This window comes from Schistocerca gregaria, chromosome 1 (genome assembly GCF_023897955.1).
Source record: "Schistocerca gregaria isolate iqSchGreg1 chromosome 1, iqSchGreg1.2, whole genome shotgun sequence".
NCBI classification, from domain to species: Eukaryota; Metazoa; Arthropoda; class Insecta; order Orthoptera; family Acrididae; genus Schistocerca; species Schistocerca gregaria.
In genome coordinates, this window is record NC_064920.1 from 782,433,810 (window position 1) to 782,461,052 (window position 27,243).

The following is a 27,243-nucleotide window of genomic DNA, read 5'->3' on the forward strand; positions in this document are numbered from 1 at the left end:
GTACCCTGACAGGTTCTGACACTGAAGGAAAAAGAAATAAGAAGATTATGATGTAATATCACGTCGACGACGATGCCATTAGAGACGGATCACACGCTCGGATTGGAGGAAAGAAAAGGAGTTCGACCGTGTCCTTATCAGAGAAACCATCCCAGCATTTGCTTTAAGCGATTAGGAAGAAAACTTAAATCTGTGGAGCCCATCGGGGACTTGAACCGCTGTCCTCTTGAATGCCAGTCAAGTGTGTTACTAAAGTGGTTATATCACTCTGTCTAACACTGAAACCGTATAAAGGGCAATATCCATTACAATCTGATTGTTCCTTGATGCCCCATGATGTGTTCTATCAAACGATCTCCTCTTTTTAGTCGAGTTCGGCCATAAATTTCTTTTTTCCGCAATTCATTTCTGTACCTCTACGTTAGTCATTCGATCTTATCACGTGTCCTAAGCTTCTGACCTGAACTCTTTATCGTCCACTTTTCACTTCCGTACAAGGCTATACTACAGACAAAAACCTTCAGAAAAATCTTCCTAATATTTGAATTTCTTTTCCATCTTTTTCTGAAACGCCTTTTTTAAATTGCCAGTCTGCATTTTACGCCCTCTCTCTTTCGACATCTCCATGCCCAAATATCAAAACCTACCAAAATCTTCTCCTACTTTCAGAGTTTCATTTCCATCAGCACTGCCTGATTTGATTCGACTACATTCCATTAGAGATGTTTTACTTCTGTTACGTTCATCGTATAATTTCTTCTCCAAACACTATCTATTCCAATGCTGTTCCTAGCCGTGATAGAATTACAGTGTTATCGATAATCCTGAAAATCATTATTTCTTCTGTCTGAACTTTAATTCTCTTTCCAAGTTTCTCCTTCGTTTCCTTTACTGCTTGCTTAATGTACAGATTAACATGAATGGATTTGCTACTACCCTGATTCACTTCTCAACAAGTGCTTCCCTTTCATACCCTTCGACTATTATAACAGTAGTCTGGTAACTGTATAGGTTGTAGGTAACCATTCGCTCCCTTTATTTTATCCCTGCCACCTTCAGAATTTCAAAGAGCGTAGCTCAGTCAAAATTTCGAACGGATTGCTCCAAATCTGAAATTGCTATAAACTTAGATTTACTTTTCTTTGGTCTATCTTCTAAGATAGGTCGGAGCGTGAGTATTGCTTCGCGGATCCCAAACAGATAGTTCCAGACTGTGAAAGTTAAGTTCGGCGGCGCGCGCTGGCACTACATTGTCAACCTCTTTGTTATCTCTCAATGCTCACCGACGATTCGAACAGGACACGACGCTCCTCGAGCTCATCACACGCTCTTACATAAACATTTCCACCTCATACACAACACACACACACACACAAACACACACACACACACACACACACACGTGCACAAAAAACGAAATACTTTCGATTTGGTGGCTGACACTGCGTTTGATGGCGTCCCAACCAACAATGCCGAGAGACGCAGAGAGAACTCGACAGAATTGTCATCAGCCTTAACCTTAATACTGATTACTCTTACTAACTATTAAAGTATTTCTTGTTTTTAAAAACGTCGATGTAAAAATTACTAGAGTAGCCTACAGTTGGAGCTCAATTGATGCTACGTAACAAACCATATGTCGATCTAGTCGTATTTTCAGTTATTTACCAGAGATCGAAGAAACGCATTAAAACGTTTCGTTATCAGCTAAGCTTCTGCAGACTCTAATTACTAACTCAGAGAAACTGACTGAAACCTGAATGCACCGTAATTCGAAATATTTTGAAAAACTTGATTCTTTTCCCTGAAGAGGATGGTGGACTTCAACTATATTCAGTCTGTTACTAATTCGATTTCTATTCGATAGCGTTAGCGATGAAACCAAGTCCAAGAATTCTTCGGTGCCGCTGGGCCACTAAGCACAAAAGTCCTCCTACGATCCGAGAATAGAAAAACGTTAAAGGGAAAACATGGAGCTCCGTCAAAATTTCCTTATTAAATCACCCGATGGAGGAGATACCGAATCGTTGGTTCTGTAACTTAATTCTTGTGATTGAAGACATCCCTAAGGTCGAGAAGTCAAAGCAGTTTCATTGATCTCATTTTCAGGATGAAGACAGAAAATGAAAATAGGAACGTACGTATATTTAAAATAGGTCGCTGTTGTCATAATCCGGAATGTAATGATCAACGTTAGACGTAAGTAGGCTTAACGGTTCTCCTGTGAGTTCCGCCCTGAGAAGAGGAAGGTCAAATTGTTATTCTGGCCTCAATCGCGCCACCACAAGAAGTGCGTACGTATCATGTGCGACCCTAATGAGACTGCGACTACTTCCGCAGGGCGCTTGTGGTGGCCTCTCGTTCGCATGAGGCGCGCGGTGCGTCCCAGTGCGGGAACACTGGCTGCCGTGTCATCTCGTGTCATTAGCAGCGGACTGGCCAGGTGCCGTTACGAGATCCTCTAGTTCCCGCCAGCGACCTCTGCCGACACGCCGCTTCTGGCTGTCGTTTCACGCGTGCCACGTGCAAGTGAATGAACTCGCCGAGTGTCACGTGTCGCTGCTGAGAGTGGCTGTAGCGATTAGTCACTTGTTCGTCTCAGATTTACTGCAGTGTGCTTCCATTAGTTTCTAGCTTCTATACCCATCCTCAGTAGTAACACACACAGTCTGTATCAAATCGATAGACCAGTCGAAGATGGAAGACAGCCCATATGCTAATACTGATCACAAAAAATGAATGAAACTTTAATATGCCCAGTGTACTGCCCCACTTACTTCAGTACTAGTTAATCTGCTTGCCTGCTGTGGCTGGCATATCAGCCTCACCAACGTCTGCAGACAAGGTTGTGGTGCTGCACCGTCCAGCTGGCCGTCATTGGTTAGAGTGTGGTGGTGACATAGGAAGAAGTCCAAGTCTTCCAAAGTTTTGCAGAGGCACAACGGTGTTACTCGTCACTTGATGGTGTTGGGAGCCATTAGGTATGATTCAGGTCATGGCTGTTACGGATTTAGGGAAATATGACGGCGTAAGGTACTCCATGGACACTCTCATGCGATTGTATCGTTGTGACAATTTTCAACAGGACAATTATCTGCTTGTTAGTGAGGTACACTCGTGGTCAAGAGTCTGTATCAAATCGATAGACATATCGTAGATGGAACATGTGGCATCAACGCTCGATACCATACTTGTTGGGGGTTGCAGATATCGACCGCGATCAGGAATAGATATCGCTGGACCCGCGAGTTGCGACTAGCGCCGCTCCGCGGCTTGTGATAAGTATCTAGCGAGTTCTCGTCCACTCTTGCTCGGGACGTCTACTAGGAATGTAGCATAGCCTTCAGCGGATAGGAAGCAGCCTCTAACAAGGCGCTTAGTCAAGTATGGCATAAGTAACGCATCTCTAGATATCTGTTTATAATTATTTGTATGCAGCATATGAAGAAGCCTGTAACACAAGTTAAGTACAATATATACTATTTTTTACCAACGTCTACTAATTATTTCAGTCGTTGCAGATACAGAATACGCACCCAGCTCCTTACCGACTTCACTGCCAAACCTGCAATATATGTTTCTATTTCGCATTGGCCACGTGTCGTCATAAAAACTGACGACAAGAATCATAACAGAACACGTGTGGGATCATCCAGGACATCAGTTTTGTCCTACTGTTAGTACAGAGTATAGACGAAATGAACGACCAGTTATAACAGTACGATACTGCAGTGCCTTTGTTGTTAAGAAGAAGTGTGATGCAACATTCCTTTGGACATGCATGTGTGTGCGAATGAACAGCATACTCCGGCCGTGGTGGCCGAGCGGTTCTAGGAGCTTCAGTCCGGAACCGCGCGACCGCTACGGTCGCAGGTTCGAATCCTGCCTCGGGCATGGATGTGTGTGATGTCCTTAGGTTAGTTAGGTTTAAGTAGTTCTAAGTTCTAGGGGGCTGATAACCTCAGATGGTAAGTCCCATAGTGCTCAAAGCCAGTTGAACCATTTTTTGAACAGCATTGCGGCGACTACTGCCGTTATAAATTACATGAAATGTATTAGTGGCCGGCCGCGGTGGTCTAGCGGTTCTAGGCGCACAGTCCGGAATCGCGCGACTGCTACGGTCGCAGGTTGGAATCCTGCCTCGGGCATGGATGTGTGTGATGTCCTTGGGTTTAAGTAGTTCTAAGTTCTAGGGGACTGATGACCACAGTAGTTAAGTCCCATAGTGCTCAGAGCCATTTGAACCATTTTTTGTATTAGCAGTTGCGGATATGGACAACCATCAGTTGTATAATGGAATGAAGACAATGAAAATTTGTGCCAGACCGGAATTCGAACTCGGAGTTCTTGCTTTAAGCATGCGGTCGCCTTAAGCGCTTTAGCTATCCGTGCACGATTTGCGGCTATGTCTAAACTTCCATATCTGTTTTGCGTCACACCTGCACTCATATACACATTATGTAATTCCCGTACAGGGGAGGACATTTTAATTGAAAGTCGCCACCTGCTGTCGGTGGGTGAATACGACATTGCAGTGCCTATGTGATTAAGAAGAACAATGGAGTGTTCCTTTGCACATGTGTGCATGTCTTGATCCGGGCAAGCCATTTTCAATTAAAAATGTCCCCCTGTATGGGAATATAGGTAATGGATGTACGAATGCAGGTTATAGATGCATGGTTGAAGACACATGGAAGACTGGGTCTGGCAGTGAAACGTTCTCGGGTAGCCTTGTGGTAAGGCGACCGCTCTCGATAAGCGGGAAATCCGGGTTGGAGTCTCGGTCCGCCACAAATTTTCATTATTGTCATTCTATTACACAGGTAATGCTTCTCCATATTTGCAACTGCGAATGCATTTCATGTAATTGTAACAGGACAAGATACAAAGCCCTTACGACACGGTTCCCTACAGAATTAGTACACTTCGCCAGGCCAGAAAGGCTGCAACGTTATACTGAGCCACGCGGGGTAGCTGCGCGGACTTAGGCGCCTTTCCACAGTTCGCGCGGCTCTCCTCGTCGGAGGTTCGAGTCCTCCATTGGACATGTGTGTGTGTGTGTGTGTGTGTGTATGTGTTGTTCTTAGGGTAAGTTAGTTTAATTTAGATTACGCAGTGTGTAAGTTTGGGGATCGATGACCTCAGCCATTTGGTCCCATAGGAACTTATCATCATCACCACATTATACCGATATGTCGGCTCATATTGCCAAGTTCCTTACAAACTTGACACAATCACTGAAATAACAACATGTTGTTGTTGTTGTTGTTGCGGTCTTCAGTCCTGAGACTGGTTTGATGCAGCTCTCCACGTTACTCTATCCTGTGAAAGCTTCTTCATCTCCCATTACCTACTGCAACCTACATCCTTCTGAATCTGCTTAGTGTATTCATCTCTTGGTCTCCCTCTACGATTTTTACTCTCCACGCTGGCCTCCAGTGCTAAACTGGTGATCCCTTGATGCCTCAGAACATGTCGTACCAACCGATCCCTTCTTCTAGTCAAGTTGTGCCACAAATTTCTCTTCTCCCCAATTCTGTTCAGTACCTCCTCATTAGTTAAGTAATCTACTCATCTAATATTCAACATTCTTCTGTAGCACTGCATATCAAAAGCTTCAATTCTCTTCTTATCTAAACTGTTTATCGTCCATGTTTCATTTGCATACATGTCCGCCCCCGGTAGCTGAGTGGTGCCGGCACGGTAGCTCAGCGTGTTCGGTCACAGGGTTTAACTACCTTCTGTAATAAAAAATGTGAGTGAACGGATCAACGAACAACCAGAACGAGTGTCATCGGACGTCCGCAACGAACAAAGTCAACGAAAAATACAGAACAAAATGAGAATTAAAAAAAAGTGGCCAGCGCGACAGACTGTCAATCCTAAGGGCCCGGGTTCGATTCCCGGCTGGGTCGGAGAGTTTCTCCGCTCAGGGACTGGATGTTGTGTTGTCTTAATCATCATCGTTTCATCCCCATCGACGCGCAAGTCGCCGAAGTGGCGTCAAATCAAAAAACTTGTACCAGGCGACCGGTCTACCCGACGGGAGGCCCTCGCCACACGCCATTATTATTATTATTTGCATACGTGGCTACACTCCACACAAATGCTTTCAGAAAGACTTCCTGACACTTAAATCTATATTCGATGTTAACAAATTTCTCTCCTTCAGAAATGCTTTCCATGCCATTGCGTCTACATTTTATATCCTCTCTACTTCGGCCATCATGAGTTATTTTGCTCCCCATATAGCATAACTCATTTGCTACTTTAAGTGTCTCATTTCGTAATCTAATTCCCTCAGCATCACCCGATTTAATTCGACTACATTCCATTATCCTTGTTTTCAAATGATCAAATGTGTGTGAAATCTTATGGGACTTAACTTCAAAAATGGTTCAAATGGCTCTGAGCACTATGGGACTTAACTGCTGAGGTCATCAGTCCCCTAGAACTTAGAAGTACTTAAACCTAACTAACCTAAGGACATCACACACATCCATGCCCGAGGTAGGATTCGAACCTGCGACCGTAGCGGTAAAGCGGTTCCAGACTGTAGCGCCGAGAGCCGCTCGGCCACTCAGACCGGCTATGGGACTTAACTGCTAAGCGCATCAGTCCCTAAGCTTACACACTACTTAACCTAAATTATCCTAAGGACAAACACACACACCCATGCCCGAGGGGTGTGTGTGTTTGTCCTTAGGACCAACCGCACAGTCCATGACTGCAGCGCCACAGACCGCTCGGCTAATCCCGCCCGGCTATCTTTGTTTTGCTTTTGTTGATGTTCATCTTATATCCTCCTTTCAAGACATCATATACCCCGCGATGTTTCATTTCGTTTCCTCCTCTCCGTTCCGGCGCTTCGCTTTTTTTGTTAGGCGGTGTAGGTGGAAAATTACACGCTCTGCTGACGGGCCGCAGATGGGCTTTGAAGCGGAGCGCATCGCTCAGGCGGGCACGACACGGTACTCGGTGCGACGGCGCGTTCACGGCCGGCGGCCTGCCCTGCGACCGGTGCTGGCGCCGTGGCGCGGCTGGGTCCGCCACTTGCGATGCGCGGCGCCGCGCCGTTTGGCGTCGTCTGCTGGCAACCGTGCTGCCCCCAGCGGGCTGACGCGCTGCACCGGCGCATTCCACGCCGCGGCTGCGGCCGTGCTCTGCCACCCGCGCAACAACACCGTCCATAGAGGCACGGCGGAGGCTGTTGTACCATGTGTTTGTTACAGGAGAACGGTCCGGTGCTCGAGCCGCAGAAGAAAGGATGGTTGGTTTAGAGACGAATCATTCCCTCGGTCTGACCAGATGGGGAGAGAAAGTCCACCGGGTCTTCTTTTAAAAGCGTCACCTCGCCATTAACGCCGGCCGGAGTGGCCGAGCGGTTCTAGATGCTTCAGTCTCTGGTCGCGCGGTTCGAATCCTGCCTCGGGCATGGATGTGTGTGATGTCCATAGGTTAGTTAGGTTTAAGTAGTTCTAAGTTCTAGGGGACTGATGTCCTCAGCAGTTAAGTCCCATAGTGCTCAGAGCCATTTGAACCATTTTTTTCGCCATTTACGGAAATCGCAAAGATCCTGAATCTGGATTGCCGAACGAGAACTGAACCCTGTCCTCCAGAATAAGAGCACAAATCGGTGTGTTAGTTACAGTATTTATGGAAGCTGGATGTTGGAAGCAGGTTGAAATAAAGCACAGGACACACCCGTCTACGAGAGGGATAGTAGAAGTAAAACTACCCTCCTATATCCCTGACTTCGATTTGTTGGAACATATTCTGAGTTCCAAGGCAATGACTTATCTCTAATAAAATGACTTCCACCATGCCAACCGGCATGGATTCCGAAAGCATCGACTATGTGAAAACCAACCGACACTTTTCTCATAGGACATACTGAAAGCCTCAGATTAAGACAGTCAGATAGATGCAGTACTTTTCTATTTCAGAAAATCAATTGTCTCTGTTTCACATCCACGACTTAAACAAAAAGTACTATAGTACGAGGTATAAAGCGAAGTTTGTGACTGGATTGAGGAGTTTTTGGTAGAGAAGACGCAGCTTGTTATCTTCGATGAAGAGCCATCGACAGTTGTAGAACTAACTTCAGGTAGGCCCCAGGGAAGAGTGATGGGACCCTAGCCGTTCATGCTACACGTTAACGACCTTACGGCCAATATTAATAGTTACTGCAAACGTTTCGCAAATGAGGGAGTTATCTTCAGAAAGTACTGTCTGAAAGAAGCTGCACAAATATTGAGTCAGAACTTGATAGGATTTCAAAGTGGTAAAAAAGATTGGCAACGTGCTTTAAATCTTCAGAAACATAAAATTTTGCACTTCAATTAAAAGAAAAGTATCCTATGACAATACACCAATGAGTCAGTTGGAATCGGTCAACTCCTACAAATACCTGGGTGAAAAGCTGCGTAGGGATATGAACCTGACACTCACGTAGTTTTAGCCTTGGGTAAGGCAGGCAGCAGACTTCGGTTCGTTGGTGAAATTCTAGGGTAACGCAATCGGTCTACAAAGGAAACTGCTTACATGTGACCCTTGCAACCCAGTCTAGAATATTGCTCAAGTGTGTGGGACCCGTATCATATAGGACTAACATAGGACTAGGACTAACATTTATAGTTAAAGATAGCACCCATGGGCACAAGGAGGCTGAACAAACTGAACTGCCAGACTCTTGTAGATAGACGTGAACTATCCTGAGAAAGCCTGCTTAGAAAATTTCAAGACCCGGCTTTAAATGGTGACTCTAGGATTATACTACAACCCCATACGTATCGATCCCATAGCGATCGCGAGGACAAGTCAGACTAATTCAGCACGCACAAAGGAATAATAATAACAGCACTCAACACTCAATAAGTATTGAAATTATTATAAAAGTTAGAGCATTTAAAAAGTCAAGAATGATGAGGTGTTTCCAAAAGCCGCATAACTGTATGAAGGTGGTTTATTCGCAAGTACCAGCCTGATCATTATAGTCGCATCTTCAGGTTTATCTGTCAAGGTAATCTGTGATAAAATTTTTTAAATGGTAGAAATAGAGAACCATAGTGCTGGCATTCAGCAAAAAACAAAGACGAGTTCTCACAGTGGTTACATTTGCATAATGTACATTGACAATTACAAAATACCAGCTTTCGATAAGTTAGCCAAATTAAGACTCAAACCACAGTGGTAGGTTGCCGTAATAAAATTGGGTACATCCAAAATATGCTTTTAGAATCAACAGAGCATGACTGATGAATGAACCAGGCCTAGAAAAAAGCGGAGGAAAATACTAATCATGAATGGGATATGATTGCAAATGGGGATAAAATGCCTAAAAATTTACTAACGTCTAGAGAAAGTACTATAAGTACATGGAAAATATTATCCAAAAAATAATACTCTAGAATAGAATCAAAACGTAGAGAATGGAAGGAATCTGAAAAATAGCTTACAGGATAACACCCCGTAGGGTATACTATAAGATGCGGTAGAACCAGCTGTGTAAAACCAGTGAAGTAAAACGTAATATAACGTGCAATCTGTGTACTTCCGCGGCATTGCTAACAGACCGCGGTAAAAAAATAGTAGCACGCATCTGAATTGCCAAGATGTCTTCCTTTAATCTCAGCTGGTGGGGATCGAGTCACTAGACCGGACTCAACAATCAGTCGCACAACTGTTCTTAAACGCGATCTCCTGAGTAGCCAACCATTCGACTTCTCTACTACCGCCCCTATGTTTTCGTTCATGTTCATGTCACTTTGCAACGTCACACACAGATATTTAATCGACGTGACTGGGTGAGCAGAGCACAACAAATACTGTATTGTAACATTATAGGATTGTTTTTCCTACTCACGTGCATTAACTTACATTTCTCTACATTTTGCTGCCGTTCATCATATCAAATAGAAATTCTCTCCAAGTCATCCTGTATTCCTGTACAGTCACTCAACTATGATACTTTCCCACATATTACAGCGTCACCAGCAGTCACAAATTGCTACTCACTGCATCCATCTGGTCATTTGTGTATGGAGAGGAGTGTTATAGGCCTGTTAATTTTTAGAATTTAGGTAAGTATGTGGCTGATAACGACGTAAGCTCCGTCAGGCTATTTTCAGACAACCCTGTTGTCTGTAGGACGACAGCAACCGCAGAAAACAATGCCGAAATTCAAGAAACTTGCAGAAATGAAATGAAATGTAGTATGGCTAGGGCCTCCTGTCAGGTAGACCGTTCGTCTGGTGCAAGTCTTTTGAGCTGACGCCATTCGACGACTTGCGTGTCGATGAGGATGAGATGATGATGATTAGGACAACACAGCAGCCAGACCATGAGAGGAGAAAATCTCCGACGCAGCCGAGAATAGAACCCGGGCCCCTTGGCATGGCATTCCGTCGCGCTGACCACTCAGCTACCGGAGCGGACAGGCAGCTTGCAGAGAATCGACGACTGATGCAGGGTCTGGCACTTGATGCTGAGCGTAAATGAATGTACCGTAATACGCATAATTAGCAAAGAGATTCATTACTGAAACTTCCTGGCAGATTAAAACTATGTGCCGGACCGGGAGTCGAACTCGGGACCTTTGTCTTTCGCGGGCAAGTGTTCTACCAACTGAGCTACCCAAGCACGACTCCCAACCCGTCCTCCTACCTTCCAAACTTCACAGAAGCTCTTCTGCGAACTATGAAGTTTCAAATCAGAGCAAACTTCGCTGCAGAGTGAATATCTCATTGTGGAAACATCCCCCAGGCTGTGACTAAGCCATGTCTCCGTAATATCATTTCCTCCGGGAGCGCTGGTTCTGCATGGTTCGCAGAAGAGCTTCTGTGAAGTTTGGAAAATAGGAGACGAGATACTGGCAGAATTAAAGCTGTGAGAACGGGTCGTGAGTCGTGCTTCGTTAGCTTAGTTGGTAGAGCACTTGCCCGTGAGAGGCAAAGGTCCCGAGTTCGAGTCTCGGTCCGGCACGCACTTTTAATGTGCCAAGAAGTTTCATATCAGGGCACACTCCGCTGCAGAGTGAAAATCTCATTCTAGATTCATTACTATTCTATGTAACTGTTGAGGATAATCGCTGGAAACTGTAACAATAGTGAAACATGTGGTAGTAACCGTCCGGAGAAATGTAAAATGAAACGACCGCATAAAAGAAAAAGCAGATGCCAGGCTGAAACTCAATGGAAGAATCATGAGAAAATGTAATTCACCCACGTAAGAAGAGGCTCACAAAACTCTTGGTCGGCCGTTGTTGAGCAAAATCCGTCTGGAACCCGCATCTGTTTCTGTTGACAGAAGGCAGAGAGAAGATCAAAGAGCGGAGTGTTTGGTCATGGGGTCGTTTTGCAAGCGCTAGAGTGCCTAAAATGTTGCGGAGAAGTTCAACAAAATGCACTGGCAGACGCTACAAGAGAGGCGTTGTGCGTCGCGAAGAAAGGTTTCATGTTTAAATCGTCACTGCGCACATTCCAAGAATAGGGATGTAACATATTACTTTCTCCTAGATACGGCTTGTGAATATTATATCTCATACCGAGGTTTAGCACAGTCATTCATCCCACGCACCATTGCATTCGTAACAGGGCAAGAGTCAGTAATTGCGGTATCACCGCCACATACCGCTAGGCGGCTTGTGAAGTATAGTTGTAGATGATGATGATGACGAGGAAACTGAGATGGTTTTCTGCTTGCTGTACCGTTCTTGAATCTCTCGGAATGGCAGCCAACTTGAGGCGCCCACAGACATAGCATCTCAAAGAGCTCGCCATCTCTACGATGTGGTGAGAACGCAGAGCAGGCCAGCCTCAGGTTTGCAGGGCTTTTGTAGGCGGCGGCTTTATTCTGGATGCACGGCGTACGGGTCTGCTACACCCACATTCTTCGAAATACTGGATGCAGTCCAACATGAAGGAATGGGGCTGGCCCGAGGTGCCTTTAGCACCAGCCTTATTCCCAGATCCTGCTTCGAGCCTGGTTAGCTGCCAAACGCTAACGGGCAGCAAACGTTCCAATTTCAACAAGCGTATAAAATTCTGGCTGCTCGCGATGCATCCACATCCATCACTACGATATTACAAACTGGTCTCCTTATAGGCTACTGTTTCCTTTTTTTTTAATAGTTGTCATTGTGGAGAGTTCTCACAAATTTGTTTTGCCTGTAGTCGCGTACTTTAGAACACGGAGTCTTACCAAAGTGGATGATTTTTTCTCGTGGGAGGTCAGATTTGTATCCGAAGACGAATCTAGTCTCCATACTAGTTTCTGAAAAGACGAGAATAATGCATGTTTTAAAATTTCATCTGTTGTCTCAACCACTTCCCAAGTTTTCAAGGTGAAAAGGTGCAGGTACGAATGTGTTGCAAAGGGATTGGCTTATTTAATGACGTATCTAAGTCATATCACTTTAAATGTTGCAAGATTTCTCTCTCTCCTCTATTATTCAGCGTTTGCGACTCATATCTGTTCGCGGCTTCGACTTGCCGTTCCACCTTTCCTCGCTGCGCGTTCTCTGCGCATATTTTTATTTTATTCAGAAATTCATTATAGGTTTTGCTGCTCTAACTGTATGCATTAGGTGGGCAGGAAAGTAACGCCATTTCTTCGCATTTCGATATTCGTTTATCAATTACGAGCCCAAGTGTGTACTTCGAATCGTGCCAAAGGCATTGTAGGGTTAGAGTGACTTGTTTGCTCGTAAACAACTAAATCTGGAACATTTTCAGCTAATAATGGTGAAATGACCAGTCAAATTCTTGAAGATGAACATTTCCGGCGTTATATACATTTTGAGTCTCGCAAGGGTAGTAAAGTAACAATTGCTACCGAAAACATTTGCGATATTTATCCAAGTGCGCTAGACGTTCGTAAATTCCAGAGGTGGTTTTCTAAGTTCAGACCCTACAGTTTTAATCTTTTCGACTTGTATCGACCAGGAGGACCAACAACTTAAGATAACGAAATGCTAAAGGCTGAAGCGGAAGTACACCTGCGTCAGACAATCGAGGAACTGACAAACAGTTTTAACCAACCTTGGTCGACCATCCAAGAATATTTGCAGCTGATTGGTAAAGACAAACAAAATTAACCGATCTCCACATGTAACTTAGTGCTTCAGTGGCACAATACAGAAACATTTTGAATGGCTTGATCACTGGAGATGAAAAATGGGTTCTCTGTGATGACCCAAAACACAAAATGCAGTCGCTGTCTCCGAATGAATCGCCACGAAGTACAGCTGAGCGAGTTTTGCGCTCCAAAAAGGCGGTTTTCTGTGTTTGGTAGAGTATTCGCGGGGTTGGTTATTTTGAAGTTTTAAAACCTAGACAAATTGTGAATGCAGACCTTTACTGTAAAAAACTGGATCATGTAAATCAATCTTTAATTGAAAATTGACCAGCGATTGACAACAGAAAAGGTGTTATTTTGTAACACGATAATGCCAGTCCCCACTGGCAAGACAAACCAGTGAAAAAAACCGGGGTACGAGGTATTCTGTCACACACTATATTCGCTCAGAATCGTCGCAAAATTGAAAATGTGGATGATATCCGTAATGGCATCTCCAAATATTTTGCACGAAAACCTATTGATTTTTGTTGATACGGTATTGAAGATTTGCGCACTAGATGGGAAAAGGTTGTTGATAACGGGAGTAAGTACGTCACTGATTACAAATAAAAACTTGTTATGAATTTGTATGCTTGAGTTTAATGCGGAAAAACGACATTGCTTTCCGATCCCCCTAATATTTTATGATCTAAAGACTAACATGTTATATGCGGTCTGATGAGACTGTTTGCCCCATCTGTTTGCAGGCGCCGAATCTTAGAACTGATAATGTCCTAACATCGAAACAGTCAAAATCGTTGCAAGTAGAGGTGTCTTTTGTTTCTTTCAAAGACGCTTTAGACAGGTGCTATGTAGCATGTCACCATTGGCGAAACCAGTTCCTAGCGCAGTGGTACACCACTTCTTCCCACTGCAGCACCAGCAGGTGGATACGCATTAAAGGTTTCTCTGCCTGTCTCTTCACGTTTCCGTTTTCCGTCGACGAGCGTTTTACAGACGCTCTTCACTACGTGACTGAGTCAATAGAGCGGGAGCTACGCCAATGCCGTGCAAAAGCCGCAAGCAGTACTCGGCACTATTGGCAAGGCGGCAGATACCAGGCCCTGTCTCTGGCAGTTGTGTTTCTGCGCCGTGGGAATGGCGCTCAGCGAATGGCGGCCTTCAGCTAACGCTGGCGATGTGCGAGTAGCTGCTGCATTCCAGCAATGACCTACTCTTTTGTAAACTGTTCCGGCACCCACAACAGCCACTATGTTAAGGAGAAGATGCGTCGGGCTAATTGAATTGACAACGCTTAGGATTTTTCGGGCAGGAGTATCGTACTTCCAGAAGAAATTACGGGTCGTAAAAAGCTAGTGAAACGCTTATTATGAAAAAGGTAAATGAGGTGGAAGGAGCGATTAATTGGCTGTCTGCTTCAACTGAAAAAATCCGTCGCACTGGTCCGCTCAACATCCATCCCTAATAACATGCATTTGCGAATGCTGACAGCAATCAAGAACTAACACATACCTATTGTAACGATAATAAAGTATATAAAGTAATTCACAGGCTATAGTTGTGTGCAGGACGAAAAAAATCGCCCATTTATGTTCTTTGCGATCAATAGAGTGCGACCACAATCTAAGTCTGGCTTACGTCTCGTAAGTCAAAACGAATTCTGTCACTGAGAAAACTGGCAAAAGAAAGTTTCAGGCCGTTAAACCGAAACAAGGTACATAATTTTTAGCGCTTCGTGTGCGTACCAGATGACGGCTCTCTTTTAGCTTAATTTAATAATGGGAGGAGACCAAAATTTGGTCAGTTTTATTGGTTTTAAAACATTCGAGGAAAAGTTAAATAAATGGATTCTGGCGTAACCGTAGTAGTGAGACCAGTGTTGTTCTAGATGATGTTGTTGACATCTTTGGATTGCAATCAATTACACAATGAATTGTAGCCGCTCCTGTGTTTCTGGAAATTTAAGTCACACTAGCCTTTTTTTTTTTTTAAGTGCAGGGCCTGTAAATTAGCACACCGCTTTGAATTGAAAGTGGTGACGTTTAGTTAAAAAGTGGTTAGAGGGCACCCATGATTTGTTTGGGCTTGTTCCCGATTCTCTGCACGTCAGCTGCAGATCAAGTGTCGTTCCGAAGCACTTGTTTTTAGTTGATTGTTGAATTGGAATGTCAAATAGTTGTATATCGTCAATTTCTGGATGTCGTCTCTTGGTGAGTTGCAGTGTCTCGCTTTGGCACCATTAAATAACACGAGCCTGTCCATTGCTTAGTTTTCGAGTTCTCGACAAGCAGACCGTCACCGGCTGGTGATCTGCTTCTGTGTAGTACGGCGGTCTTATTTACAAACGTATACTTCGTGATGTGAGGTGAAGTTGGAACCTCGGTACGTAGGCACTGCACAGATTAGGACTATGTTTGATATCTGTGGCACTCCTACATGGATTTCTCGTTAAGTAGATTCACTTATTGCACTTCATTATGTAAAGAAGAAAGTAACGAGGAGTAGCAGCAATGAGAGTAGCGATAAAAGAAGACGGATATAAGAAGCAGATGGCAACCGCTCTAATTAGTCTAACTGTATCAAACATAGACCTTAATTTGAGGAAGAAAGTTCTGAGAATGTACGTCGGAGCACAGCATTTTATAAAAGTGAATGATGGAGTGTGAGGAAAATAGAAAAGGAGAGAATCGAAACGTTTGAGATACGGTGCTACAGCAACATGTTAATAAACAAGTGGACTGATGAGAACTGAAGAGGTTCTCCGTAGATATGGGGGGGGGGGGGGGGGTGGAAGAATGTGTAGAAAACATTGACAGGATGGAGAGATAGAATAACAGAAGATGTGTTAAGACATCGGGAAATAACTTCCATTGAATTAGAGGGAGCTGCAGTGAATGAAAAGTGTAAGGAAAGACAGAAACTAGAACGTGTCCAACAAACAAGTGTGTAAGTCTTTAATTTGAGATAAAGAGGTTGTTGGCACTGGTGGCAGACTGCATCAAACCTGTTAGAAGAGTGATGCTTCCCCTCCTCCTCCACACTCCGAAGATAAACTGAATGTACGACCACTGAGTTCGTTCTTGAGGTGTTTTACAGCTGAATTTCGCATTCCCTGATTCATGCGTTCATAAAAAAAAAGGAGCCCGTGATTCCAGAGGCCATAACAACCAAACAGTATCGTTCACTCTGTCCTTTTTGTTATTGAGGACAAGAGATCGGCTTCCTCAACAGTGCCGAGTTGGCCACTAATTGTGTAACGAAACTAAAATAATTCGTGTGATGAGACGAAGAAGATAAATTCAGCACCTCGAGTCGGTGCGGGTTGGAAGCAAGGAGGTGGAATAAGGAAACTACCGACTCGGAACAAATCGGATTCGATGTGTGTGCGAGAAGGACAGCACGCGTGACGAAAGCTGTTAGGAAGTGCCGAATAAGTTCTTTGAGCCTCGCGGGATACCAGTGACTGAATAACGAATGCACGCGATTCGCAGCAGCGCTACCCGCGGCTTGTAGCCTCGGAGAGTTTTCCGGCTGAGAGCGTAGACGCTGGCCGAGGCGGCCACGCTTTGGCAATTAGCACGCCGGCTGTAGGCGGCAAGGAATCCACAGCCGCGGAGCGACGGTCATCCGCGGTTAGCAACCCTGCGGTCCGTAGCCGGCAGCCGGAACCGAGGGCTTTCGGAAGCCTGCTGTCGCCGCTGCCGCTTTCGCGCCTGCCCGGTGCTCCGGAGGTCACGGCGAAGGATGCCCGAGGACACTCGCAGACTCGTGTACCGCGCTGCTCTCGTGGAACCGTGTACCGCTACTGCTTCCTGCGGGGGAACCGTTTGGTCCCCCCGAGCGAATTCTCACCAGTTCATTCACACGCCCTCCTAGAGCCTAGACGCACCGCTTTCCCAGTAAAGTAATAACTAGCTTCTTTTTGCGTTAGACATCTATTCCTTATTTTCATTGAGAGTTCGTGACTGCAGTTGCATAATGAAAATATCTTGCCACGATATTTCGGATGAGAACCAGGCAGCCATCTTCAGGTGAGTTTTACGTTGTAGACTGCTGGTACGAGTTTATACGAAAAAGAGCGCGGTAGCGCCATTTCGAAATAAAGTTCTACAGCGAGATTAAGAACACAGGGACATAAACACAAAGATATGTCAAAGTACACTACTGGCCATTAAAATTGCTACACGAAGAACAAATGCAGATGAGAAACGGGTATTCATTGGACAAATATATTATATTAGAACTGACACGTGATTACATTTTCACACAATTTGGGTGCATAGATCCTGAGAAATCAGTACCCAGGACACCCACCTCTGGCCGTAATAACGGCCTTGATACGCCTGGGCATTGAGTCAGAGCTTGGATGGCGTGTACAGGTACAGCTGCCCATGCAGCTTCAACACGATACCGCAATTCATCAAGAGAAGTGACTGGCGTATTGTGACGAGCCAGTTGCTCGGTCACCATTGACCAGACGTTTTCAATTGGTGAGAGATCTGGAGAATGCGCTGGTCAGGGCAGCAGGCGAACATTTTCTGTATCCAGAAAGGCCCGTACAGGACCGGCAACGTGCGGTTGTGCATTATCCTGCTGAAATGTAGGGTTTCGCAAGGATCGAATGAAAGGTAGGCCACGGGTCGTAACACATCTGAAATGTAACGTCCACTGTCCAAAGTGCCGTCAATGCGCACAAGAGGTGATCGAGACGTGTAACCAATGGCACCCCATACCATCACGCCGGATGATACGCCAGTATGGCGATGGCGAATACACGCTTCCAATGTACGTTCACTGCGTTGTCGCCAAACACGGATGCGACCATCATGATGCTGTAAACGGTCGTGCATTATCCTACTGAAATGTAGGGTTTCGCAGGGATCGAACGAAGGGTAGAGCCACGGATCGTGAACAGAACCTGGATTCATCCGAAAAAATGACGTCCCTGTTCGTGCACCCAGGTTCGTCGCTGAGTACACCATCGCAGGCGCTCCTGTCTGTGATGCAGCGTCAAGGGTAACTGCAGCCATGGTCTCCGAGCTGATAGTACATGTTGTTGCAAACGTCATCGAACTGTTCGTGCAGATGGCTGTTGTCTTGCAAATGTCCCCATCTGTTGACTCAGGGATCGAGACGTGGCTTCCACGATCCGTTACAGCCATGCGGATAAGATACCTGTCATCTCGACTGCTAGTGACCGAGGCCGTTATGATACACATATCACAGCATCTTCTTCCTGTCGGTTAAATTTCCCGTTGGTAGCACGTCATCTTTGTGGTGTAGCAATTTTAATGGCCAGTAGTGTAGTTTATTCTTATTTTGAATTCGCGTCTGTCTAAAAGAGAAGAAAGGCTGACGTCACGTAGACAAGGGCCCATGAAGGGCGGATTGCGATATGGAGAGCAATGTGTATCGGCTTCCAGCTTGTTGAAGGAACCATCCTAGCAGTTTCCTAACGGATTTATAACAACCACGGAAAGTGTGTCTCGGCATATGAGGCGGGGATGCGAACCCGTTCCCTGCCGTGTACGCATACAAGTACAGCGTGTTGCTTCTACGTGCGCTCCTCGGTATGCACACTTAATACAGAGTTTCTGTTAGATAGTCGTCTTATTCTTTCGGCCATCGGCTGCGTCTTTCCCTTCTCTGAAAGTCTGGCTTGTTTTAAGGCGCAGGTTTCAGTGGTACGTTTGCCAGATGTCCAGAAATTAATGTCCCGCACACCAGTTGGTCGGACAATGGCACGCGCTTCAAGGCCACTGGTCGATTTCCTTAACTTATAAGACGAGGAAAGGTCATCTACCCACAGTTTTTGTATCACCTAACTTCTTCTTCATTTGGATTTCGAGATTTTCTTATCAGTATAGTGTGTACTTTTTTAAAAAAGAGTGATAATATCAGTATAGTGTGTACTTTTTTTAAAAGGGTGATAAACTTGACGTTAGCATTTAATTTCATATTGGCGTTGAAGTCATCGTAGACGAAGGACAATCTGCGATGGACAAGGACAGAAGAAAGCGGGAAAAGGAAGTAGAAAATGTTGGAGATTGACGTCTGTACGACTCGAGGTCGTAAGTCACGAAACGAAAGATCGTTCCGGCAAGAATGGACGTGAAATTAAAACTCGACGTTTTTGTAGTAATCATGCAGGTATTCGCCTGTAGTGATTTAGTGAAATTACGGAAACAAGAAACCAGGATGCGTGGAGTGGCATTTGATACCAATGCTCCCGAATATGAGTTCATTATTTTAACCTTTAATGTCAATTTCACTACTGAAAGGGGTATCAGAGTAGTTTTAGACGAAAATGTTGTGGGAATCTGTATAAATACTGTAATGACCTGTTTGCTAGAGACTTCCATAATATCTTCTTCTTCATCTTTTTCTTGTGCCTTCACGACCCCGCTTGGGTCTTTGCCTTCTTAACAACTTCCATTCTACCCTCCCGTTTATTTTCCTTCTCCACCCTCTGATTCCTAGGGCTCTGACGTTTTTTTCCACGTTGCACAACCATCTCTTACGTGCTCTTCCTTTTAATCTTCTTCATTTCGGTTCCCATCAGAGGACCTTCTTTGTAGTTGTGTTCTCCATCTTTAGGACATGTCCCAGGCTGACTATTTTATTACTTTTAATTAACTTTACAATATCAGTTCCTTGTATGAGATGATCCAATTCATAATTGTTTCTCCATAACATAATGTGTTGCTTAAGTTGACGAGATTTCTGCTAGCATAGTAATAAGTACAAATTGTTTAAAAAATATAACAATAAAGTATGTGGAGAAAATTAGTAGCCAGGAACCGCACACAATTCTTCAGTGATTTATTCCGCAAGAGAAGTAAGAAACAAAATAAAAATAAATAAAAAGGTGTTTGAAAGAAGGCGATGAGCTTAAAATGAGGCACTACACTTCTGAAAGTTTTTCAGTGGGGAAGTTTATTTGGAGGAGGGAGAAACGTTAGGCGCTGTGTCTTTACTAGGGCAGGGGCTCTTTGGTTATAACTATGGAGATGACGGCAGCTGTTGAGGTGGATTGTAGGAAAGCAGAGATCCCTCTCTGCGGTGTCATTTCGGCCGTAATGTGAAGAGGAAAGGGATAGGGAAAGATAGAGTGGTGGAAGGATGGTCCTGATGCAGAACAGGATAAGAAAGGCAAAGAGAACTAATACTAAACACAGGGCGCTAAACTCAGCTGATGGCGGTTATTCAGCCAAGACCTATGTTGTTGCATAGGAAACTACTACTAAACCCATTACTTGACTTAACGAACATTTTTCTATACTTACATCTGAACAAGAGCAGCAGTGATGGTAAAGGAGGTGATCTATAGATATTTCTCTGCTACAACGCTTTTAAGATGATACTGCGTGGACGGCGAAGATTTCGAGGAACTTACATCTCTAAATAGCATCACGCCATACCATGCACAGCTCACTCAGATAAGTTGCGGCATTGCTGTACTGCACTCGCACGGGAGTTACTGATGGATTGTTTTGATTATGGTCTTACTTGGTGAATGCATCTTGGTGGCAGAACAATATTGTGCAAGATTGTATTAATGCATAGCGCAGAAGGCAACTGCCAGTACTACTAGACAGCAGCACCATCTATTAGCAAAAACAATCCACTTCCTAAATGGTGGCAAACTGCTAACTATTCCTTGTGGACCAGAACGAGCAACTGGGAAGTATCTTGCCAAGCAGTTCCGATTGTGACAACAGGTCAAAGAAGACACTGGAGTAGAACTGAATACCTCCTGTTGCTAAGAAGCTACCACGAAGTGAAAGAATAAAAACTAGGAATTGGGGGAAAGTTTTCGACTTTAGGAAGATACCAGACCACGACTCTTGTGGAAGAGAACTCTGGTGGGAGAGGTGCGGGACCGTAGAGATGACAAAATAGGATGCTTCATTCTCAAGTAGCCGGATGAAACGAGGCTCTGTCGACTGGTTCAACTGGTCATCCGCCTTGAGCCAAATCAGGGTAGGGCGGATGTTAGGGAATAAGAGATCCTTACGGCCACCTGTTGGCGTTTTACAGCAAAAGGTATTGCCTTCAGTCTGAATTTTCCCACAATCCATGATTCACATCCATACAATTCTGTGCACCTTAGTAACGTTCTTCGAAATTTCTCCCTTAAGTTAAGCCCGATGTTTAATATTGGTAGACTACTTTTGGCCACCAATGGTCTTTTCGCCAGTGCTAGAAAGCTATTTATATCCTCCTTACTTTGTCCGCCAGGTGACACTTTGCTTTTAAGGTAGCAAGTCGTCTTCTTCGTGATCCCTAACTTTGATATTACGCTACTGGCCATTAAAATTGCTACACCACGAAGATGACGTACTACAGACGCGAAATTCAACCGACAGGAAGAAGGTGCTGTGATATGCAAATGATTAGCTTTTCAGAGCATTCACACAAGGTTGGCGCCGGTGGCGACACCTACAACGTGCTGACATGAGGAAAGTCACCAACCGATTTTTCATACACAAACTGCAGTTGACCGGCGTTGCCTGGTGAAACGTTGTTGTGATGCCTCGTGTAAGGAGGAGAAATGGATACCATCACGTTTCCGACTTTGATAAAGGTCGGATTGTAGCCTATCGCGATGGCGGTTTATCGTATCGCGACATTGCTGCTCGATTTGGTCGTGATCCAATGACTGTTAGCAGAATATGGAATCGGTGGGTTGAGGAGAGTAATATGGAACGCCGTGCTGGATCCCAACGGCCTCGTATCACTAGCAATCCAGATGACAGGCATCTTATCCGCATGGCTGTAACGGATCGTGCAACCACGTCTCGATCCCTGAGTCAACAGATGGGGACGTCTGCAAGACAACAACCATCTGCACGAACATTTCGACGACATTTGCAGCAGCATGGACTATCAGCTCGGAGACCATGGCTGCGGTTACCCTTGACGCTGCATCACAGACAGGAGCGCCTGCGATGGTGTACTCAACGGCGAACCTGGGTGCACGAATGGCACAACGTCATTTTTTCGGATGAATCCAGGTTCTGTTTACGATCCGTGGCTCTACCCTTCATTCGATCCCTGCGAAACCCTACATTTCAGCACGATAATGCACGACCGCACGTTGCCGGTCCTGTACGGGCCTTTTTGGATACAGAAAATGTTCGACTGCTGCCCTGGCCAGCACGTTCTCCAGATCTATCACCAATTGAAAACATGTGGTCAATGGTGACCGTGCAACTGGCTCGTCACAGTACGATAGGTACTACTCTTGATGAACTGTGGTATCGTGTTGAAGCTGCATGGGCAGCTGTACCTGTACACGCCATCCAAGCTCTGTTTGACTCAATGCCCTGGCGTATGAAGGCCGTTATTACGGCCACAGGTGGCTGTTCTGGGTACTGATTTCTCAGGATCTATGCACCCATACTGCATGAAAATGTAATCATATGTCAGTTTTAGTGTAATATATTTGTCCAATGAATACTCGTTTATCATCTGCATTTGTTCTTGGTGTAGCAATTTTAATATCCAGTAGTGTACCAGCGTTCTTCAAAAAATGCTCTGGCGTGCGCACTTCTCTAATATGTTTCCCATCGACCATGTTTCGGGCTTTGACAGTCGAATGTTCTGACCGATTAGGCCGAGTTATATTTCTCACATTTCTGTGATGTCTCCAGATGACTGAACACTGTCGAAATCTAGTGCCTCGTTCACTTATAAATCGATGTTTTCTTGCAGTTATCGAAGGAATTATTGTTACTGTGTAAAGGTCCTCAGGCCTTTGTTGTTGAGAAGGTGCAAATAGATAGTTGTGAATTAGAAGTGTAATGATACCAAAACAGACTTACTCCGTTGGGGAAAAGTTACAAAAGAGCACGTAGACGATAAATAATTTGCAGGAGACTCGGTTGCAAATGTGGTAAAACCGGTTCCCGTCAGGCCACCGAAGTTAAACGCTGGGTGACTGTCCAGTCTCCCGAGCGCTGTTGGCAAGCGGGGCGCACTCAGCGCTTTTGAGGCAAACTGAGGAGCTACTTGATTGCGAAGTAGCGGCTCCGGTCTCGTGAAATGACGACTGCCGGGAGAACGGTGTGCTGACCACATGCCCCTGCACATCCGCATCCGGGTGACGCCTGCAGGCTGAGCGTCACACGGCCAGAGTTTAGTTCGGCTGCAGATGATGCAGCGGTTACTTATAGAGTTTCATACACTACCACATAAGCGGTGGTAGTCTGAGTGACACAGTGTCAAGTGGACCAGTGAGTGAAGCGTCTAGTACAGGTGAGCACGCAGGGCAGACTGTTTGCCTGTATTTGAAGAAGCATTCCATGAAAGTCATCAAACTGATTGTGATATTGAAGTGGCTGCAGATATGGATTTATAGGCAAGGTCTAAAGTCGATTGGGAACCCCAGTCTTTTTGCAAATGTCTGCCTCCTGAGGACGTATGTTTTCTAATAGAAATTGACATTGCTAATTTCAAAGAGATGTATTCAAACTTCTTCAGCACAGATTTTCACCTTCGGATTCACGGGTATGAATATTTAACACCTCATTACTGATGCTGATCATAGAAATACATAATAAATTGAGCAGATTTATTGATTACTTTTCCCAAAGAGTACCTACTGACATGTGCTGTATTTCATTGTTATGCTGGGTAAGACAGTTCGTCATTTAAGGGGATGAAGGCGACCCGCGAATCATGGAGTCATGTGTAAACGAGGCGTGTAGCGTTCCTTCGTCGATCAATATTTTTAATGACGTCATCTGCTTGCTACTACAGAGGGGAATAAACTAATTTTGGCTTCAAGAAACAGAAACTTTACAGAAAAGTTGCGGAAATACAACGTTGCTACAAGAAGCATCGAAAAACCCGATCGTGGATTGCTTCGGTGCTCACGCTATTGGAGAGTCTGCGGCAGAAGAGCCGAGAGAGTGGTAGTGGACTGGCGCAGCTGCTCTGCGCATCTATCTCAATCACGCAACGCGATTTTGTAGCGTTTCTATGGCAACCAATTATTGTATTCGCCTGCAGCCGTCTGCGCTTCGCAGTTGGAAGCTGGCAGTTTCGGTGCCATCTGTCAGTGGGCTTCTTTCGCCGAGGCTAAGACAGGTGATACGTGCCCGCGTGGCCAGAACTGCCGGAGCGATGCCTGTGGCGTGAAACAGGCGTCAGATACTACTATAAGCGCGCTGGTTTTGTCGTGCACGCAGCTTGTTTTGCGGGTGTTGAGGGGGCGGGGGGGGGGGGGGGCTCGGGTAGGGGAGGTGAGGGGAGAGACGCGGAGGCGGAGGCGGCACCCGGAAGCGGCAGGCAGCGCAGCGCAGCGCGGCCGGCGGCATGTGTGTCAGCGGGGGACACACTGACCCCCGCAACGTGGCCGCCTGCACTGGCACCAGCACTCTGCCCGCCGCCCGCGCTTCTGGTCACTTTCATCGCGCCGCCGCACTTGCAATCGGACGCTGCTTTCACGCAGCGAACCCGCTTCTCCACTCAGCAAGGCGCCGTCATTGTGCGGTGTAGGGTACATATTGCTCTAGACACGCGGGCCCGCACACACACCTCCTGCACCATTCACAGACGGCACGAAGAGAAGAAAGACTGTCGTTAGTCTAATTTATTTCTTTGCAACTTTATTTTCGTTCAGAAAGCTTTAGGGATGCGACTAAAATTTAAACTAAAACGATATCAGTGAAAAGATTCGCTGATGCCGCTGCTATCCTCGGTGAAGAAGAACTCCGGGACTTGTTAAGGAGAATGAACATCCTAATGATCGCGCACTATGGATCGAGAGCAAACAGAAGAAAGACACCAGTGATGAGGACCAGCGGAGGATGGGACTAGTGTTTAGCGTCCCGTCGACAACGAGGTCATTAGAGACGGAGCGCAACTCGGGTGAGGGAAGGACGGGGAAGGAAATCGGCCGTGCCCTTTCAAAGGAACCATCCCGGCATTTGCCTGAAGCGATTTAGGGAAATCACGGGAAACCTAAATCAGGATGGCCGGAGACGGGATTGAACCGTCGTCCTCCCGAATGCGAGTCCAGTGTGCTAACCACTGCGCCACCTCGCTCGGTGAGGACCAGCAGTAATAGGATTAGCGACAGATGTACACTACTGGCCATTAAAATTGCTACACCAAGAACAAATGCAGATGATAAACAGGTATTCATTGGACAAACATATTATACTGGAACTGACATATGATTACATTTTCATGCAATTTGGGTGCATAGATCCTGAGAAATCAGTACCCAGGACAACCACCTCTGGCCGTAATAACGGCCTTGATACGCCTGGGCATTGAGTCAGAGCTTGGATGGCGTGTACAGGTACAGCTGCCCATGCAGCTTCAACACGATATCACTGCTCATCAAGAGTAGTGACTGGCGTATTGTGACGAGCCAGTTGCACGGCAACCATTGACCACATGTTTTCAATTGGTGATAGATCTGGAGAACGTGCTGGCCAGGGCAGCAGTCGAACATTTTCTGTATCCAAAAAGGCCCGTACAGGACCAGCAACGTGCTGTCGTGCATTATCCTGCTGATATGTAGGGTTTCGCAGGGATCGAATGAAGGGTAGTGCCACGATTCGTAACACATCTGAAATGTAACGTCCACTGTTCAAAGTGCCGTCAATGCGAACAAGAGGTGACCGATACATGTAACCGATGGCACCCATACCATCACGCCGGGTGATACGCCAGTATGGCGATGACGAATACACGCATCCAATGTGCGTTCACCACGATCTAATAGCCCATGCTGCTGCAAACGTCGTCGAACTGTTCGTGCAGATGGTTATTGTCTTGCAAACGTCCCCTTCTGTTGACTCAGGGATCGTGACGTGGCTGCACCATCCGTTACAGCCATGCGGATAAGATGCCTGTCATCTGGATTGCTAGTGATACGAGGCCGTTGGGATGCATCACGGCGTTCCGTATTACCCTCCTGAACCACCGATTCCATATTCTGCTAATAGTCATTGGATCTCGACCAACGCGAGCAGCAACGTCGCGATACGATAAACAGCAATTGCAATAAGCTACAATCCGACCTTTATCAAAGTCGGAAACGTGATGGTACGCATTTCTCTTCCTTACACGAGGCATAACAACAACGTTTCACCAGGCAACACCGGTCAACTGCTGTTTGTGTATGAGAAATCGGTTGGAAACTTTCCTCATGTCAGCACGTTGTAGGTGTCGCCACCGGCGCCAACCTTGTGTGAATGCTCTGAAAAGCTAATCATTTTCATATCGCAGCATCTTCTTCCTGTTGGTTAAATTTCGCGTCTGTAGCGCGTCATCTTCGTGGTGTAGCAATTTGAATGGCCAGTAGTCTACATTCTTCCGCGAATGTGGCGAGCATTTCTGTGCAGTTGTCGGAATTAGTGGCAACGCCTCTAGCTGCAAATCATCCCTGAAGCCCTTGTGGATACTCAGATTGTCCTCTCGAAACGTAAGGGGCGACGTCTCATATTATATTCCCATGCTCCTCTGTCAGACACACTTGTTCTTTTTCGGCTGCCTTCAACAAACTGCCGTCACCATAGCGCCTTCCAGTACTCTCTGATCATTGCAGGGCTTGGCCTAAGATACTTAATTTTGTAATTGTTCCAGACTATGGTCACGTGCCCATTAAGTCTTGGGACGTTTGTCATTTCTGGACGATGGAATCGTGTGCAAATGGATGCTTCAGCACATGGTGTAGAACTGTCGACGCAGACAGGTCCACAGATGTCGCAGTACTCCAGCGTCGACAAAACAGTGTCCACGGCCAGGACATTCTTTAAGCCTGATGCAGGCGGGATGGCAGTCGTACTCTTCTGTGGTCACACAGAGAGCTCGACGATCCTCTCGTCGATGCAGAGTATCTCTTTCTATACACTCGTTCCATATATTCATCACTGTCGAGGCTGCATTGTTGTACGAGCTCCAATGTCGCGGCGTGACAAATGCATTTTCTTCGAGTCTGACTAACTATTCTTTCCTGTTTCCTCAATCTTCTAATAGCCTCGATAAACTACTTTCTACTGTATTGCCTACAGTGAATCGCTTCTGCTCTTCTACATCTCCTTCTAAGCCCATATATGCCTTAAAGCCGTAACACCCGCCTTTTAAATCTGCCCCTTCCTGTGATTAGAGGTTTTCGTACACTTCTTTGCTCGTCTACTTTTA

General features: G+C 45.6%; 1 protein-coding gene across 1 annotated transcript in view; it reads right to left on the bottom strand.

Moving 5' to 3' along the window:
* Positions 1-27,243, bottom strand: part of LOC126269044 (serine-rich adhesin for platelets-like) — a 342,253-nt gene that overhangs the window by 224,549 nt on the left and 90,461 nt on the right. The window lies entirely within an intron of this gene.